We start from the raw sequence: 20925 nt of genomic DNA on the forward strand, positions 1-20925 counted from the left end.
GTATTCACGAGTTACGAAGACCTGTTTGATAACTGTAGAAGTGTCTGCAAGGGCCTGAAGACCTTTTGGTATGTGAATTTAGTAGTGTTTTTTATTGAGTAAATATTCGCAACAAGTTTAGTAATAGTTCTGGCTCATTACACAGAACCTGACAAGTCATCATCTGAAGGCACGGCACACTTCAACTTGAGAAACGTCGCTGGAATTCCACAAGGACCGGTGTTTTGTTTGTTTCTCTTTCCACTTTCCCTTTCCCTTGCAGAACAGTCAGAGCAGCCAAGTGTACATTTCCTTGTTGCCTGACTGGTTTGCAGGGGAGTTGGGAGTTTGCAGCATTAAGAAGAAACACGCACAGGTGCCTCGTGGTTCGAAGCTCAACAGTTACGTGTCTATATACCTGTACACACCCACGGCCTAACGCTATTTCTTGAAGGGAAGATCACTGAGGTTCACGGAACATAATGAAATGCTAATGGAATTTGGATGGTTATGTTTAACAAATAATATATTTCTATTCAATAAGCAATATTATCGCCAAATCCAAGGTACAGCCATGAGCACCTGCTTCGCCCCAGCTATGCGAACTTGTTCGTTGGCTGGTGGGAAAAGCAGGTGGCTTGGGCTGAGAAATACAATCATTGGGTCAAATGGATCACAGGATGGTATAGATACATCGATGATCTATACATATTATGGAAGGGTTCCCAAACTGATGCAGAGAACTACATAGCTGAACTTAACAATAATGTTTTGACTCTACATTTCAGCGGACATTTTAGCACCACAGAAGTATCCTTTCTAGACTTGAAAGTTTTTGTTAGAGATGGAAAGAAACGCACTTCCCTATTTAGGAAGGAAACTGCGGGTAATTCCATCTTGGAAGCACATAGCAGCCACCAAAAATCTCTAAAGAACAGCATACCGTATGGTGAGCTAGTTCGCTTAAAAAGAAATTGTACCCTAGAGAGTGATTTTTACGCTGAAGCATCAGCAGCTATAGAGAGATTTAAGATACGTTGTTACTGTCCGTATTTATTAGCAAAAAGTCTATCTAGTGTAGAGAGCATCCCGAGATACTGTCTACTATGGGACAAAGAGAAATATAATATCAAAGAAGGTGAAACCTTTAGATTTATCACCACTTTTTCGAATGAGGCAGGCACACTATGAAAAATATTATGCCACAATTGGCATATTTTGCAAACAGATTTGGTGATAGGGAAAACCCTGCCAGATTATCCACAAGTGACTTTTAGACGTAGTAGATCGTTAAAAGATGCACTTGTTAGAAGTCATTATGAACCCATTCCGTATAATACCAGAATAAGTACACTAACAGGTTTTTTCCCATTCTCTAAATGCAAGGCATGCAGACAGAGTTCTAAAGTTTTACCATACACAATACCAGGTATTATACAACCTAAGGTCATCAATACATTTTTGACCTGTAATACTCCATTTTGCGTGTACTGCTTGCTATGACCATGTGGTAAGCAGTACATTGGCAGCACTATACATCCTACAAAAAGGAGAATTCTAGAGCATGCAAGAGCAATAGAGAAGAAAAACGTCACTTATCCCGTAGCATGGCATTTTGCTATATTTCACAATAGCGAGATAGAGAGTTTCGAGCTTGACAATATATATATATATATATATATATATATATATATATATATATATATATATATATATATATATATATATATATATATATACATACATATACATATACATATACATATATACATATACATACATATATATATACATATACATACATATACATATACATATATATATATATTCACTGAAAAAACCATAGGTTATAGACCATATATAGTTAGGAATTAGCATTTAAAAAACCTTTTTTTACTAACACAAAACCATTGAAATTCCATATATAGTTAGTTGCACTAACTATATATCGCGCACCCGCAATCCACTGTTGATCATGTCACATATTACATCATTCATGACATGGTCAGTGACATCACTGATGACATCACTGATGACATCTCATTTGACATTACTGATCACATCACTGATGACATCATTCATGTGATAATACGATGAACCTCTTCAGACTCTAATATAACCTTAGATACACTCAGTGTAAACAGACACTCACAGACTGTCACTCATCCATGGAGTTACTCACACACCTAGTCAGTCATGCAAAGAATCAATCACACCTCCATTTCCTCAACTATACAGTTATACACACCTTACTTATTCAAACATATACTAACACATATTTACTCTCTTATACAATCCCTGATACAAGTTCACAATGATCCATACAGCCACTCACACATTCACTGGCTCTTATGCACAGTTACTTATATATCTCAACTCTCACATGTACTGTGTTTTACATATGTACTTACTTTGACATGTAGCACTGAGATATCCATTCACTCACCAATACACTCATGCACACAGTCAACCGCCCATACAGCTGTTTCCACATGCACTTTTGAACCCATACATCTAGTGAATCAACTGCTCACACATCTATGCACAGAGTCATACACCTCCCAGCCACCCACACACACACTCAGTCTCCCATACAAATACTTGGGCAACCAATCAATAACCCATATAGTAACTCATATAGCTACTGATCAACACATGCAGCAGTTTACAGAACAACAGACATAATGATGCACAAATTAAGACAGTTTAGTCACTAACCCATGCACTCAGTGAGACACATTTAATCACTCACTAATACAGTCAGTCATGCACCTACTAAATCCTTCATCCAGACACTTATACATCCACTCATTCTTCAATATGTAAGACATATGTTAACTTTACAGAAACATACAGTCACTGGATGTTGTCATCAGTGATGTCATCAGTGATGTCATCAGTGATGTCACTGACCATGTCATGAATGATGTAATATGTGACATGATCAGCAGTGGATTGCGGGTGCGCGATATATAGTTAGTGCAACTAACTATATATGGAATTTTAATGGTTTTGTGTCAGTAAAAAAAGGTTTTTTAAATGCTAATTCCTAACTATATATGGTCTATAACCTATGGTTTTTTCAGTGAATTTTCAAGGTTTTGTAAATGCTAATTCCTAACTATATATGGTCTCTAACCTATGGTTTTTTCAGTGAATTTCAATGTTTTTTTAATAGCAAATATCATAAGCTGTCGAATGTCAAGTACGTGGTAAGTAAAAACATTTTCGTGTTTATGCACACTGATCTGCTTTGAATGCTGCCCCCCCCCCTCATTTCTATTAGGAGTACTCTCTCTTTGCAGATAGTGAAGGGTAGTTAACGCAGGCCTTTGCCCCCGTTGTAATCCGTCGTGCCTGCTTCTCTCTCCATTTGATTGATTGTTATCCAAGCATTTACTGTTTTAGAATTGGTTCTCTTTCGTTCATTCTCTATTTACAAACAAGCACAGAGTCGCAATACTCTGTTTAGTCTTTGCAGATAGTGAAAAATCGTGTAAAAAAACAAAAGGAATCGAGCAAAATCAGTAGGCCACTAATGGGATCTCTTTTTGACCTCGCTAAAATAGAAACATTAGGAACAACCCCTCATGAGAAATACGAAACTAGTGAGATGAACTGAGCTCCACACCATGATGGCTGCAAGACAGCTCGGCTCTGCCACCCACCCCACCCAAAATAACGATAAACTCTATGCAAATATTACAAATATATACAACACACCAGCAAAGTAACAGGGTAAAACATTTTATTAAATAACTATTTACATAACTATTTTATACTTTTTGTTGCCCGATCCGGCTAGCTCAATCGATCGAGCATGAAACTCATGCACTCTGATAGTTCAAAGTTTTGAGGAGTGCTTGTTAGACTGTCTGAAGCTTATTTGCACCTGCTACAGCTTCACTATTCTCAATGTAAGTGGGGGCTGTTTGAGGACGTGACTGCATTTGAAAACAATGTGATGCGGTACCTCCCTGAACCGCTTGACGGAGGCCCCCGAGGGACGGTGTGATGGCGCGGACTCGGAGGGGGCGCTTGGCTCCGGCCCCCTCCCCAAGTCGTGTTGCCCTGGTGTGGCCTGAGATCGCCCCCGACATAGGTGGCCGGCTCCCGGGGTCAAGCGGAACTTTTTGCCTTTTGGTGACTCTTCCATTCTTGACCTTGTCCCACAATCCGTTTGACCTAAAGACACGCTGTAGTGGGGCGCCCCTTTACCGTTTCAGTTGCCATTCCGCCAGTTTTTGCTACACTGTGCCTCTTCCGCTATTCAGCTGTTTACCGCCCGCTCTTGCGACTACAGCGTCTCGCTCACCATTTAGTTGAGTTGCTCCCGCTCTTGCGGTGCAGCGATAGGCGGCTGCCACAGGACTCTCAAAATGGCGGCCGGCTCTTCAGATTTGGGCGTGGTCCACTAAAATGGCCCTGCGACACCTTGGAACTCGGACGCTTTTCTGCTAGGGCTTGGGCTCCATTCTCGAAAGCGTCCCCTCAGCCTTGAAGATTCTACAAAAGTCTTGGGGGCCCGACTCCCGCAGGCTTCTGGTGGGGAGCGGCTGCCATGATTGCTCGTGGAATGGCCACGACGGAGCTACGAGATGGTGGTGCTCTCATGCTGACGCCAGCTTCAGTCTGAAACATCCAGAAACACTGTAGACTACCAATTCGATCAGTTCCGGTAGCGCCCCAACGTGACCCGGTAGAGAAGAACTTGCCCTCCCCTCTTTGACTGATGGTTCTTGTTGCCTGTCCCTTCTGTTGTCATTTAACAGAACTATTTAGCCTGCTGAAAGGGGTTGTGTTCCGACCGCTGGTTGGTGGAGACATTTTGACTATATTCTGGACCTGCGTTGTCGCGTAATGCGTCATATGACGTGCCGCGTTAGCGCATCCGGAAGTGCTCCGGTGCGCGAAGCGCAGCTTCCCGGAAGCGATCCGGGGCGCGGCGCGCAGCGCGTAACGTAAGCATAACAGGTCATGTGACTTGTTAATAAAACTTTTCATTGGTTCATTTTACTTTTCTTATTCTAATGATGAAAGGCTTGGTCATATAACCTAAAAATTACACTTTTTATTACTTTCGAACATTATTTTTTCTTAAACATATATGTTATAATGTTCCAGGCTAATGTACTTTCCCGGAAAATTTACAACTGTCCTGCAAGTAAAATATATTCCTTTTTCGAGAAAAAGGGCGTTTCTTCGTCCCATGACGGAGCCGTTGAGCAAAAGAGGCTCGGCCTGCTGTCTTAGTCGCCGATATGCCTGAATATCAGATTCTTATCGATCACTTTATGTTGCAGGAGTAGAAAACACAACAGCCCTTGACCATTTATCTTTACTGCGTTCCTGCGTATTATACCTTTTACCCTTCATGTAATTGGACTGCTTTATTTCACTTGCCTTTTACTGATTCGAAAACAGTGACTATTATTAAAAAACTTTACCAATGTAAATACGACTACCATGTTTTCTTTTAAAAACCTTTATTGTGAAAATGTCAGTATACAAATACGGGCCTATAACCACGTGGGCCGGCCACGGAGCAAACTGTAATCGTATATGATGAGGAGACATTTACACTGTAGAGGAACGTAACGGGCGGGCCATTAGGTTGCAAGAACTAAGGTGTCTAACAGTTGCGGAATCGGTGGACGTACATTTTATAATTAAAATACGACAGGGCCAGTTACAATAAAATAATCTAGATATACATTTGCGGGCAAATACCATGGGTGACGTTAATTAGAACTTTCAATAATACAGTAATCAATAACACATCAGAACTTAATATCAATAGGGATGTCGAACTATTCAATCAATTCTCGTCCCCACCCGCCATGTGCTTCAAAACTGCATACGTATCTCGTGATATCAAGATTGTGCAACCAGTACACAACAAGGAGTTACGAGTCCCATTTATTCCGGCGCCATTTTGGGCGAGGACAGGCAGGTCCAGGATATAGTCAAAATGTCTCCACCAACCATCGACTATGATGATGTTCATATGCTGTATTTATTAGAGTAACACTCATCTGTCCACATGAAATTAATTTGCCAAAATCTAAACATGTCATTTTAATCTTTCCAAAGTTCTTCTGAATATTTGGGACCGTTTCCCTTGCCTCGGATGCTGTCAGTGCCACTTCTTTGGTGAATGTACTGGCAGGTCGGGGGTTGTCCTCCAAATCTCTCTTTTGTGCAGCACTATAATTAATCGGTGCCACCTCTCCATATGACGATGCATGGTATAATTACCATAACTATATTTTTTTCGGTTCCTCTGGAGAGTACATCGTGGCAGATGAGGCAGGAAACGTACCGGGCATTTACCTTTTTTGCATGTAGAGGAAAGGAAAAAAAATTCGAGCGTTCGAGTTCTAAGGTGTCCCAGGGCTATTTTAGTGGACCAGGCCCAAATCCAAAGAACAGGCCGCCATTTTGAGAGTCCTGTTGCAGCCGCCTGTCGCTGTAGCAGCAAGAGCGGGCGAAACTCAGCTAGACGGCGCTCCACTGCAGATGAAGTGCCTCAACCTGGAAAGGCGGAGGAGGCTCGTTTGCGCCGCCTCCCCCCCCCCTTCGGGCACCCCACGCCGTCTTTCGGCGCAGCATTGTAGGATGGCCACACCAGTGCGGCAACTTGCTAGACACCACCTTGGTGCCATCCGGATCTCGGCGCCCCACTGCAGATGATGTGCCTCCACATGGAGAAGCGGGAGAGGCTCGTTTGCGCCGCCCCCCCCTCCCCCTTCGGGCACCCCACGCCGACTTTCGGCGCAGCATTGTAGGATGGCCACACCAGTGCGGCAACTTGCTGGACACCACCTCGGTGCCAACCGAATCTCAGCGCCTTGTGGTGTCTTCCATTCCGAAAATATTGTTGGCAGCATTTTGAAAGGAAAGATAAACAGCCGTTTGTGGCCCTCACTACACCGTTCTCCTAGTGAGTCTCACATTGTTACATTTAGGAAGAATGTTGAAGAGTAGTATGTTGAAAATCTGAAGCCATTGTTCTACAAACTCTCAACCAGCCTTGGATGGAAAAATCCTGAAGAATGTACAAACTGAAAACCAGTTTTTGTCTGCATAGCGTCAGCAGCAACGCTTGAGTCAGCTTTGTGTGAAGCCGCCATTTTGATTCAATCAATAGCGTCCCCCTGCACACATTCAGGGTCCTGGTCGTGTCTTCAGGTCAAACGTATTGTGGGACAAGATGCACAAAGGAAAAAAGTTCCGCCGGACCCCGGGAGGCGGCCGCCTATGTCATGGGCGATCTTAGGCCACACCAGGGCAATAGTGAAGCTGCAGCAGGTGCAAATAAGCTTCAGACAGTGTTACAAGCGCTGCTCAGAACTCTCAACTATGAAACCACCACGATGTCATCCGGATCTTGGCGCCTTGTGCTGGTTCCGGCCTATTCACACATCGGTCCGCTACTGACGCCACCTCACAGGCCAACGGGGCACCCCACGCCGACTTTCGGCACAGCATTGTAGGATGGCCACACCAGTGCGGCAACTTGCTGGACACCACCTCGGTGCCATCCAGATCTCGGCGCGTTGTGCTGCCTTCGGCCTATTCGCCACAAGTGCACACGCAACTCAGCTGCATAGCGAGTTAAACACCAAGGGGCGCCCCACTGCAGCCGAGGAACCTCCATCTTGGGGGCGACGCACAGCATCACATTGCTTTCCAATGCAGTCAGATCCTCAAACAGCCCCCACTGACTGACGCGAACTCACAGGCCAACGGGGCGCCCCACGCCGACTTTCGGCGCAGCATTTTAGGATGGCCACACCAATGCGGCAACTTGCTGGACACCACCTCGGTGCCATCCGGATCTTGGCGCGTTGTGCTGCCTTCGGCCTATTCGCACATCGGTCCGCTACTGACGCCGCCTCACGTGCCAACGAATTTTCTACGCTTTTTATAGCCCTATGCCGCATAACAGGTCATGTGACTTGTTTATAAAACTTTTCATTGGTTCATTTTACTTTTGGTTTCCTAATGATGGAAGGCTTGATCATATGACCTAAAAATAACACTTTTCATTGGATTAGAACATTTTTTTTTCCCAAACGATGAAAGCCCCACCTTGTTTCTGGATGTTTCAGACTGAAGCTGGCGTCAGCATGAAAGCACCACCATCTCGTGGCTCCGTCGTGGTCATTCCGCGAACAATCATGGCAGCCGCTCCCCACCGGAAGCCTGCAGGAGTCGGGGGCCCCCAAGACTTTTGTAGAATCTTCAAGGCTGAGGGGACGCTTTCGAGAATGGGGTCCAAGACCTAGCAGACAAGCGTCCGAGTTCCAGGGTGTCCCAGGGCCATTTCAGTGGACCAGGCCTAAAAAGGAAAGAGCCTGCCGCCATTTTGAGAGTCCTGTGGCAGCCGCCTATCGCTGCACCGCAAGAGTGGGCACAACTCAGCTGAATGGCGGATTTTGGCACAGTGTTCCAAAAGCGGGCGGAATGGCAACTGAAACGGTAAAGGGGCACCCCACTACAGCAGACGAGCCTCCACCTGGGGAGGCCCGTTCACGCCGCCTCACCCCCCCCCCCCGGGGCGCCCCACGCCGTTATTCGGAGCAGCATTGTAGGATACCAAAACCAGTGCGGCAACTTACTGGACATCACCTGGGTGCCATCCACATCTCAGCGCATTCTGCTGCCTTGGGACTATTCGCACAACAGACCGCTACTGACGAGGCCTCCCCCCGCACCCCCCGGGACGCCCCACGCCGTTTTTCGGAGCTGCATTGTAGGATACCAAAAACCAGTGCGGCACCCAGGTAACATCTCCTGGGTGCCGTTCAGAACTCAGCACGTTGTGCTGCTTTGGGACTATTCGCACAAAACACAGCTACTGACCATTGTTGCTTCTTTTTTCAAAAAAATTTATAAATGTATTTACTGTTTTTGTTGCGTTGTATATATTTATAAGTTATTAAAGTTTTATAATCCTACTACTTTGTTGGAGTGCTATATATTTTTAATGTGACACATAATTGTAAAAACTTTGATGTACAAAGAGACATCCCTGGAATCTTCCGCTTCAGGCTCGGTCCCCTCCCCAATCACAATACAGGATGGTTTTCAGATAGTAGGAACGCGTGTGGTGTGACGGATCTCATCGGGTGGGGGCCTTGATCTACTGTAACTCCTTTGAAGAGGGGTGATTCTTTACAGCTGGGGCCATAAACTACATCTGCAGGGCTAGGTGATAGCCTGGGACCGGCCTGGACAATCGGACACAGAGGAAGTGGAGTGTCAGAGGGTGCGGTAGTGAATAGGGCGAAAGAGAGGTGTCGGGCGGGCACAGGGTGTGATTCTCAAGGAAGAGCAGCGCAGATGGGGGGAGGTTTATTGCCCATGCATAAGACAGAGAGCGGGGGTGACCAGTGCCTGGGGGAGATGCTTGCGAGGGTGGGGAGCCATGCTAAGGATCGACAGCGTGCAGAGAGTAGGTCTGGTCAAGGCATCTAAAATGGCTGCCGTGCACGACAAAAATGTGGCATTTGAAAAAAGGCAAGATGGCGCAGACAATGTTTATCAACACTTCCTGATTTCCTTCGAATCGAACGTTAACAGACGTTATCTCTCCCACACTACCGGTCCCCCTGGGCTTAAACGCCGAGATGGTAGGGACTGCATCCCGTGGAGATAGGCCGAGACGTCACTCAGCAGAAAAAAAAAAAAAGAAAAAAAAGTCTATAAACATACAATAAGTTAAAAGTCAATCATTCTTGTTTCCTTGCAGTACGCTCCCCAGTCCGCTTTCCGTTACGCGTACCGGGCGCACCCCACGAAAAACCCCCCAAAAAATTTGTTGTTTTTTTGCCCCGCGGGGCCCTTTTAAAGCCTCCACATCAAACCTAGGGGGTCAGGGAGGATCTACTATGCCCCCTTATGGTCATTTCCCCCTTTGTTTTGGCCTCCTCTTGTCTCTCGATCCTACCGAGAGACAAGATGGCGGCCGCTCCGGACTGTTTAGAATGTTGACAGACACCGGAGAGCCAATCGGCTTCGCTTCGCGAAGTTCCGTTACGCGTCAAGTACGCGAACCGGAGCGCTACCCGGAGCGCTGTCACAGATATATATCTTTTTTTGAACGTTAATTTCTCAAAATCCACTGGAGTACATATATTGAGACCTAGCAAAGGCACATCGGGCTAACAGTCCCTACAATTTTGCCAAGTTTCGTGCAAATCCATTCAGCCGTTCGGGCTAAAAGTGAGGCCAACCGCCCTATGGAAATTAACATGGGAAAAACGCGTTTTGGGACCCCCCTTTTTTCTCGGCCTCCCCTTGAAGAACCCCCCCCAAATTTTCAGTGGCTGCTCAGAAACAAAATGTTCCATTTTCCTGAAAATTTCAGCCAATTCCGTCCACAAACGCCAAAGTTATTAGACATAGAATTTTCAAAAATCCCATAGAGAAAAAATCCTAACTATATATACCTACTGGCGACCGCCAGTAGGTAATATATATATATATATATATAAATATACACAAACCACTTCCCTCATCAGTGATGTCATTTGAGATGTCATCAGTGATGTCATCAGTGATGTCACTGACCATGTCATGAATGATGTAATATGTGACATGATCAGCAGTGGATTGCGGGTGCGCGATATATAGTTAGTACAACTAACTATATATGGGATTTCAATGGTTTTGTGTGAGTAAAATAAGGTTTTTTAAATGCTAATTCCTAACTATATATGGTGTATAACCTATGGTTTTTTCAGTGAATTTTCAAGGTTTTGTAAATGCTAATTCCTAACTATATATGGTCTATAGCCTATGGTTTTTTCAGTGAATTTCATTGGTTTTTTAAAAGCTAATATCTATATCTGTAAAATGTATTCTTCTTTAAATCCAAAAATATATTTTATATGTTTATTAATAAAAAAAAATTTATATTTTTTTTGTTTCGCTCCCGGTCCGCGAACCGGAAAGCTTTCCGTTAGCTCAAATTGATGCCGCGACCCGGTCCGCGAACCGGTAAGAAATCAACATCGTGACGCGTCGCGAAAGCGCGACGTATCGCGTTGCCGCTTAATGCGTCTTATGACGTACCGCGTTAGCGCACCCGGAAGTGCCCCGGGGCGCGGACCTAGGCGCGAAACGCAGCTCCCCGGAAGCGATCCGCGGCGCGTCGCGAAAGCGCGACGTATCGCGTTGCCACGTAATGCGTCTTGTGACGTACCGCGTTAGCGCACCCGGAAGTGCTCCGGGGCGCGGACCGAGGCGCGAAGCGCAGCGACCCGGAAGCTAACCGGGGCGCGTTCCGCAGCGCGTAACATGAGCGTGAGAGGTCATGTGACTTGTTAATAAAACTTTTCATTGGTTCATTTCACTTTTGGTTTCATAATCATGTAAGGCTAGGTCAGGTGACCTAAAAATAACACTTTTCATTGGTTGAGAACTATTGTTTTTCCCAAATGATGAAAACCCCTCCTTCTTTCCTCACTCTGACTTTCATCATTGTGAGAGGAAGACCTTTATTAGTACTTCAATACTTCAGAAATGGCTTCAGTAGTTGCTTCAGCTGGTGCACCCCCACCACCACCTCCACCTCCTCATGGGAAGAGAGGACCACCTCCCCAGGTCATGACCAACACAGAGGAGGAAGAGGAAGAAATGGAGGAAGAGGAGGGAGAAGAACCACAGTTCCTCGAAGAGGTGCCCCGGGTTATCCATAAGAAAGCCAGTTTCATCTGGCAGTTTTATTCAATCCCTCCTGGCCAAAAAAAAGTGAATGCGAGGTATGTCACCTGCCTCATCTGCAAAGATAAATTATCAAGGGGGACGGATAAGAAGTATAGTTATGGGAACTATACTATGCACAGGCACATGACCAGGAAGCATCCACTTAATTACAGCCGGGCGGAAATACGGGATTTGGAGGAAAATCCTACATCAACTCCTGTGGCCAGATCAAGATCATCAATTTCATTGACACCAGCAGAGGCACGGGAAACTGTGCCAAACATACAAGAGAATTTTGGCCACATGAAACATACTTGTATGCACTGTGGTGCGTTGATAGCATGTGGCAATATGAGTATAAATGCTATCAACCTGGCTTATGAACATCATAATTGCCCTAACCGCCCCCAGTAATTTTTTTTTTGCTCCTGTTGAGCCCTTTTCAATGCCTGTTTTTTGTTGTTTCCCCCCCCAAAAAAACCCAAAAAAATATAAAATCGTTCAAAAAATACAAAAAAAACAAAAAATGTTCCAAAAAAAATAAAAAATATATAAAATAACAAAAATATAAAAAAAAAGTTCTTTTCAGAACTACCTCCCCTTTCAAAAAAAATAGCTAGAATGTTTAGCACTCTGGCAAGCTCTATTTCTTTTGGTTCGCTTCCCGGTTAGCTTCCCGGTACGCGGACCGGGAGCTAACCAAAAAAAATTTAAAAAAAAAAAGAGTAAGTATAAGGAAAGTAAACAGAGAGTGATGTTAAAAGAAAGACAGCTATAGGGAGTAAAGAAGAGATACTGTTTAATAGATCTATTTACCGAAGAAAAGACGGAAGAGGGTATAATTGTGAAAAACAAAATAGATAAGGAAGTGAAAGAAAAAAAAAGAGAGTATAACATTAACAAAGAAGAGTTTCTTGGAGAATGTGAGTGAATGTTCAAAATAAGATTAAAACATGGGGAATAACAGAGAGAAAAAATAGAAAACAGAAAACAAAAAATAACAGAAAAAGATTAATTGAAACAGCAAAGAAATGTAAGTAACATAGAGCCATATCATCAACATAGGCAATAAAAGTTTTGCAGCTTTTATTGGCAGAAATGTGTCGCTAAAGCCGCTTTTGCGGCAGAAAACTGCCGCTAAAACCACTTTTGCACCAGTTTTCTGCCAATAAAAACAGCAATAATTTTATTGGCTGTGTTCATAATATGCCCCTTAGTGTGCTTCAACTACACAGAGAAAGCATTATGAACAAATAGTGATAGAGTGATCAGTCAAAGATACTAAGAGTAATAGAGATGGAGTGAGTAAACAAGAGTGAGGAACTATGAGAAGAGAGGTACTGAGAAAAAGAGTGGAAGGAGTTGAGTAAGTAGGTAATAGAGAAAGGAATGAGGGAAGTAGCAAAGGCAGGGAACTGAGGGTTAAAGAAATGAAGCAGTGGAACTAATAGAAGTTAAATGTGATAGAAATGTAACGAAAAGAGTACAAAACATTTACCTTATAATTGTCGTTAAATTACTCACTTTTTGTTTTTATACTTTCAATCTGTGAAAGAGAGAACAAACATTTGAAAAATATTAAAACATGTATTTAAAAATTACAAAAGACAAGGGAAAAGATTGAAGGACAAACAGTTTTTCAACAACTTTGACACTTACAGAAGCTTCTGCTTCTCCAGGCCCCCTACACAGTCCTAAAGATATACATTTTAAACTAACAGTATCTTGATGCAGATGAAGTGAGGCCTATCTTAAAACATGGTGCATCTTTTGCATTGCTGTTGTCTCAGAAAAGTGTTGCAAGACACTAAAATTTTAAATGATTGCTTCAGGATGCCAATAAGATGTGTCCTATCCAAAGGTTTGTTTGAGGTGAGGCCTACTCAGGGTTGCAGATGAAATTTCGAGTTGTTGAAGAGAATAGAGGACATAATACATGTGAAGGTCTACCAATGAAGTGAGTCATGTCCACTGCACTCTTGAACAAAGTCCAAACCTCCTATGTTTCCCTGGACAGACCTAAACTTGATCTGCACAATGTGATTCGTAATGATAGGAAACACAGGTGATGTAATTGAAATACGTGCAATTTCTTTTGCTCATTTCACAATCACATCACTTGTGTTTCCTTTGCTTAGGTATCTCATTGTGCAGATGTAGTCCAGCATATGAAAGAGTACGCAGAAGTGCAGCACTGCATGCAACAACTTTGACACTTACAGAAGCCTCACCTTCTCCATGCCTCCTACACAGTTCTACATATACATCATAAATGCAAACAGTACAGAATTAATTATACATGTTAAATGGTTTATTTTTGCTGTTCTCAGAATGTATCAAAATTCACTAAAAACAGTGACTTGAAGGTATTCATCATATAACAGCGGGGAAAAAAAAACACAATCAAAATGATTGTGTTTAAAAAACCCATACAACATAACAAATCAGAATTCAGAACTCCTTAAAGTTAACTTACTTTCCATGACGTCAAAGGATGTCCTATGAACAGCTTACACTCTGTTGTGCTGTTATTACTTACAGCCCGCCACTTTCTGAAAGAAAACCTCCATCGTTTTAAAAAACATGTTACATGCAATAAATGACTTCTTGCTCTCTACCACAAGTTTCCACAAAGCCAAATCTTGTCAGAGCCATTTATAACTCTTGGATTTCTTGTAAGCCAATCCCGTCATTTGGCATTTCTGCAACTTTCAGAATTAAAATGTTGAAGATCATTTTCACAATCCTGGAATAGTAATATCTTCCCCTTCTTGCTCAGTCATGTTCTACATTTCCTATGACACTGATACTGCTTACTATGAAGCAGACTTACACTACCTCTATGACTACTACAATTATTTAATTCTCTACATCACTTTTAATCACAAAGCAATGTAAAACAGTAGACAGCATTGCAGACTTACATTCCCTCTACTCTATGTTTTGATTGGCTGCTTCAATTAGCTTATAAAAAGAAATAGTTTTTCTGAACTCATTCAAAGTGCACTTATTTCTCCATGACGTCCAGTCTTATGGTTAGAAGTTATGTCTCTGAACTACACTTATCCTCAAGGCCAAATCGTGTAGGAGCCATTAGAACTTCTTGAAATTCCACAGAGCACATCCCGAGATTCTTTCCCTAAAATTTTGGTTTTAAAAACACCAGGTAAGAGTTTTTAAGGTCATACGGCAATTTTTTTTTGAAAATTAAAACAGAATCATTGCAGAATGACCAGCCATTTCTAGACTTTAAATAAGCTGTGTAGTGTCCTGATGTTATTGAAGGACTGTCATGATATATAATTGCTGCAGTTACAAAAGTCCTTCCTGATATTGACAACTGCGAAGCCACAAAATTTTTAATTAAAGTTGTCAATTTTGTTCCATCAGGCCTACATCGTTGGAACATTAAAATGACATACTGGCCATATGTTCGTATAAATAATGTGGACATCATTTCAGATTTACATTGGCTACATTCCATGTTGTGATCAGCTGCTTTTACTAGCTTATTAAAGGAGACTGATTTACTGTCTGGCAAAGTTAAATATATAAATCTTTCTGAGTCTACACTAGTAGTACTTGATACCATACAGTTCTCGCAGTCATGCTACCATTGATAAGAAAGCCCAAACAGCTGATCTACATCTACACCTTCAGCATGCAATACATCAAGCATATACATTAAAAACTCCTGACAATCTTGCTGAATATTTTGAGAGAATTGTGTTTGGCCTGAACATCTGTCTAACAGATTTCGAATTTCAGACACACTTTCTATGTTTGTTCTATCAGTGCTACATTTCTCTAACACAGAATTTAACAAACTGCAAAATCTTTGATCAGAATTGACCACAATCTCTTCTTTTACATTTTCTAGAGAAAACAAAACATTAACCACTACATTAGCATAGCAGTTGACACCAGAACTGTTTTCAAATTGAAAACCAACAACATCTTCAACAGAATTCTTTTTGTTTCTGCTTATAATTTCAGGTTCATCGACTTTTCGTCTTTTTGCTACAACCTCCCCAGTATTGGTTACGTTTCTTCATTTCCGGCCTACCACACGTTTCTCAAACAAAGGATATTGAGGCAAATGTGGCGCATACTCTCTTCTTAACCTATTGTATTCCTTAACACAATCTAGATCCGCACAAATGCTTGTGACATCACACTCAATCAAGTACAATCCCGATAAAGTTCTAACTCGTGACAATGCCACATATGCCATACCCTCCTTGAACACAGAACTGCCAATATTCACCAATGCACTGTCTACACTTAAACCTTGCGATTTATGGATTGTCACCGCATATGCCAAGCAAACAGGAAACTGCTTACGGCGAACATATAAGTCTTTTACAAGCAAAAATCTAGCAGAGCAACGACCAATTAGCTGTACTTCCTCAATGCCATCAAATTTAATTTTTAAAAATTCAATTCCATCTCTATTTCTGTATTTTACAAAATCAACAACATTACCCATTGATCCATTTACCAGACCTCTTTCAACATGTAAATTCCTTCTTAAAATTATACGGCAGTTCAAGCACACATTCAGAGTCTTTTCAAAACCTGCAGTTTTAGATATACTCTTCTCTAATGAATCCAATTTTGTTTTCAGATTCTCAGACAAAATAATTGTTGATCCCATATGCTCTACTTTGTCAATAGCTTCCAGTTTCACAATCTCTTGCTTTTCTAAATGCAACATTTTGTTGTTGAATTTGGCACATTCTGCAAGAGTTGGCATCAAACATATTCCAGATTTCTTCTCAGTAATTTTCTGAAAAATATTCTCAGGCACAACATCTTGTTCTGGATATAAATTTGACAGTAATCGTGCATGTAAAGCTTCTTTCCCATGCTCGGTCACTTTTCCAATTCTAACATCTTGTAGAATAGTCTTGTAAACTTCATCCTTCGCCTGACGCATATTTTCATGCAGTTCCGCATAATTGAAGTTTAACCATATATTGACGTTGCCAATGCTGCCTAGGCACTTCCTGGTATCTTCATGCGTGAGCATTTTGAACACAGGTTTCCCTTTCACTGGTGTCAGCTGCAGAAGATCTCCGAAAACAATGATGTGTTTGCCACCAAATAACACATCATACTCTGTTTTGAGAACTTCTTGCATTCTCAAATGCACAAAGGCAAGCATGACATTGGAAACCATGCTTACTTCGTCAATGATAAGAAGTTTCATTTTCCTCAAGACTCTTGAAACTTCAAAACAAGCATCTCCAGATAGCTTGTGATATTGTAATTTGTTGTCATGCTCCACTGGCAGCATCAGTAAACGATGTAAAGTAATCCCTTTAATGTTATGTGCTGCCAGTCCAGTTGGAGCGGTGACAACACAAGACAGCGATGACTCTGTCCTTTCCTGCAAATAGCATGAAATTGCTTTAATGAGGAAACTTTTTCCAGTTCCCGCTTCTCCACTCACGTACAGTCGGACAGGCTTCAACGACGTACATGAGCACTCTTTCTTGTCATGACTTAATCCATGATCAATTTGCATGGTAACTTCGTCATATATTTTCCTCTGCTCAACGTTGAGTTGTCTTTCCAACTCTTCTAAGTTAACTGCATCCTCCTGAGCATGTGCCATGGCTCTTTCCACTTCATTCATAGCAGTGGGAGCTTCATTTTCGATAACAGGTCCTCCTAGTGGATCCTGACTCAATGAAGCAGAACTCTGACTGTCCTGAGAACTGTCTCTGGCAATCTCGGCTGCAATCATTGCTTCCTGCTCAATTTCCGCATTCAACATTTCTACATATTTGGGAAAAGCAGGACATTCTATGGTCTCCTTGGCGGCATTGAAAGAGTCTTCGTAACAGAGAAAATCTCCAAGCAGTTCCTCTTCTGCACGCCAAGGCTTGAAAAGTTGCAAAAGTGCTAAATAGAAAAACTCCTTTTTTTCAGGAGATTCGCCACTCAATTTTCGATGGTTTACCAAGTGGCATTTTCTTTGCTTGACCAGACATCCCTCACTTCCTATTACAGCATACACTCCTTTCTCAGTATCTTCTTTGATGTTCCTCTTGAATATGTAATTTTGCAGAACCTCATACAGACAAACATTCTCGAGGTGACTGCTTCGATTTGGATAATATGTATCCAACATGTTGGTCTTCAAAATGTCGGTACTGTTTGGCTCCTTTTCCGCCAAATACTCAATTTCCCGCACAGGTTTGAGAACTCGATTACGCGTTGCAGCAAGACCAAGACTCGCCCAAATGATACTCCTGGACTTGGCATAGAGACTTGCTGAAGACAACCGGTCAGAACATTCGTACGCTCCGATTTCTCGATGCGACAACATCTTCAGACTGAAACTGTACAACTTCTTGCTGAGGCTCTTTTCATGGGAAATGTCCTCCCACATATCCTTCAATTCTGTCTTCTCTTTTTTGGTGATGTAAGACGTCACATACCGAGCCACAGCCATACAGTTATCAGCCACAAACTGTATATCCATGTTAGCATTCCACATGGACAAAATCACCGGGTTGTAGTCGTTGATGTACTTGGACTCTTCGTTCCTCTTCAAATTGTATGTGTTTTTAGGTGATTTCTTCATCACATTATGTCGCAGCGAAGACATCAAACTGTTTACTCTTCCTTTAGAAATCACCGGTCGTGGAAAACCGAAACGACATTTGGTGTAGAACTTGTCCTTGTTTCGGAATTTACGACGACAGTACTTTCCACATCGATGGCTTTGGAAACGCAGAACTTTTTCTCTTAGGCTTTTCTTCTCCTTTGCGTTTGGAACAGCACACGTAGAATACTGTTGTATAAAACTCATCACTGAGTCTTCTGGATCCGTTCCAAATTTAGGTGCATCCTTGATCCACAGCAACATATGTATATGAGGAGCACCTCTTGCTTGGTACTCCTTTCTCCAGAAGAAATCCAACACCTCTCCAAGAGGTGGATTCTTCTTATTCATGATGAAAGACATCATAGCTTCAAATCTATGATTGAAGTACCTACATACATTGACTGGATCCAAAGAGCACAGTTCTCCGGGTGTCTTGAATTCGATGTTTTCTACGTTAGCATTTGCCTCTCGTAGAAATTCAAGTAAGTCTTCCCAGCCATACTCGGCACAGCTCAGAGTGAGGAACCATGTGGGAGTACCTAAGTTCCTCAGCATACATTTTAAATCACCATGACGACGGTACCAGTACTCATTAGTACCACGCTGACACGCCATGAGATTAATCAGGTGAGAATCCAAAATACTGTCTTGGACATTGACTTTATCCATAAAGTCACTTGCCGAGATGTTTTGCATGTGTATACCACTTTTCAAGATGTGGTTCACTGCATATGACAGTCCAGACAGATCGCTTTCAAACAGGAGATGAAACAAATAAGGAATGCATTGTCGAAACCTAGCATCTCCTGCATACAATCGCAAAGTCCGGTATTCAGAAGCAGGAATTTGATGAGGTCGCTCATCATATCTTCCTCCCTGACCTGTTGGAAAAAGCTGTGGGAAACACCGAGCTTCCAAACTTTCCTCCCAAACACTAATGGGACTCCCTTTGGCTTGTTTCATTTGAAACAACTCAATAGCATTCCCCATGACTTCCTTGGAATGCAAAGGATGAACACTATAATGTTCATATATTTCTTCACTAGTAGAAGTTTCTACTTTCTCAATTTGACCAGCACACAAATCGCTATCCTCTTCCTCACTTACTTCCTCTTCTGCAACATATACATTCTTATAGTATTTATTATTTTTTTTCAAATACAATGTTGCCTTTTTAACTTTCCTAACATCTACTAAATCTTGCCATATTTTCTTATTCTTTGTCGGAACCCCATTAACTAAGATAACCAGAGGTTCCTCGTCCACTTTTTCTACTCCAATTGTGTTAATGTTTTTCTTCAAATCTAGAGGCAAATAAACAACTCTTCCCTTTAATCCTCTCTGTAAATCTGATGGAGGCAATTTCCCTGTCTTTGGCTCCATTCTTACAATAGCCTGAAAGGGATGGATACTTTGAATCAAAATAGATTCATAAGTATTTAAATCCTTCAATTCAGAAGGAATCTCAACCAATTCCAGATTATTATGAACTGCTCTAGCAGGCATCTGGTTTTGATTTAATTTGCAACAACAATAAGTACACACACGTTGATCCAATCCCAAATCAAAACAATTTTCTACCAACAAGTATGTTGCGAAATCCTTCCATTCACTATTATTTTCCCTTTCACTTTTTGCATATAAATCCACTAACTTAGTCTGATTCTTATAATAAGTGCGTCGACAACACACACAAGTGAAATTGGGCCTCTCACTTGATTTGACCTGAAACGTGGCAATTTCCCTCTGGAAATTATCTGTACTGGAAACCTGTACACTATCTTCCACATTACCCGCTTCTTCTTGGTCAATTTCAACATTCTCCTCTTTACTTCCAAAGTAACAAAACTCAATTTCTTCACATATATTCTTCACATCTATTTCAGAACCATGCAAAAGAGCAGCACATAATTTTTTAAGCATAATTGCTGGACTCTTAGCATAATACAACATTCTAACTAATTTCCTCACTTTATTATGATGCACTGCTAGCATCCTGAAATGATGAAAAACAGTCTGGCATACTCTCCTGGAAAGACAAGCCAGTGAATGACCATGCAAACCTGTCACTTCTCTCACTCTGCAAGGATCTAATTCTTGCAACAACCTTATTTTCTGCTTCAAACTTTTCTTATTAAATGACCGTACAAAATCACAAAGCAAATTGATGGAATCCTGTCGCACACTGCAAATACTACTACACTTCCAGGTGTACAGAGGACCCTTAGCACGTCTTCCTAAAACCTCATTACCTAACACCTCTTCTGCCTCTGTTGTCACAAGTTTTTCTTTTTCAACTGGACAACCATCTTTCACTTCATAAGCACGACCACTGGTGTCAACTGCATGCACCAAATCATTATCCTGGAAATAACTCTCCTCATTAAAAAATGCCTCACAGCTTGAACTATGCATCCATTCTCCAGAAAAAACTTCACAAAAATTACTACGATTAACTATTCTCTTCCATCTACTATTTCTTTTGAAATCATAAATTGCCTTGTTTAGCTTCCTAATTCTATTGATTATCAAAATAAATAACTTACGTTTAATTTCAAATGCCTGATCAATAACTTTCTCAACTTTTTTTTTCTCTTATAAAAAACCACTTT

The 20925-nt window shown here is 41.9% G+C and overlaps 1 protein-coding gene across 1 annotated transcript in view; it reads right to left on the bottom strand.

Moving 5' to 3' along the window:
• The window catches only part of LOC144752615 (uncharacterized), a 230719-nt gene that overhangs the window by 157368 nt on the left and 52426 nt on the right, over positions 1–20925 (bottom strand). The window lies entirely within an intron of this gene.

Source organism: Lissotriton helveticus, chromosome 5_1 (assembly GCF_964261635.1).
Source record: "Lissotriton helveticus chromosome 5_1, aLisHel1.1, whole genome shotgun sequence".
Classification (NCBI taxonomy): domain Eukaryota; kingdom Metazoa; phylum Chordata; class Amphibia; order Caudata; family Salamandridae; genus Lissotriton; species Lissotriton helveticus.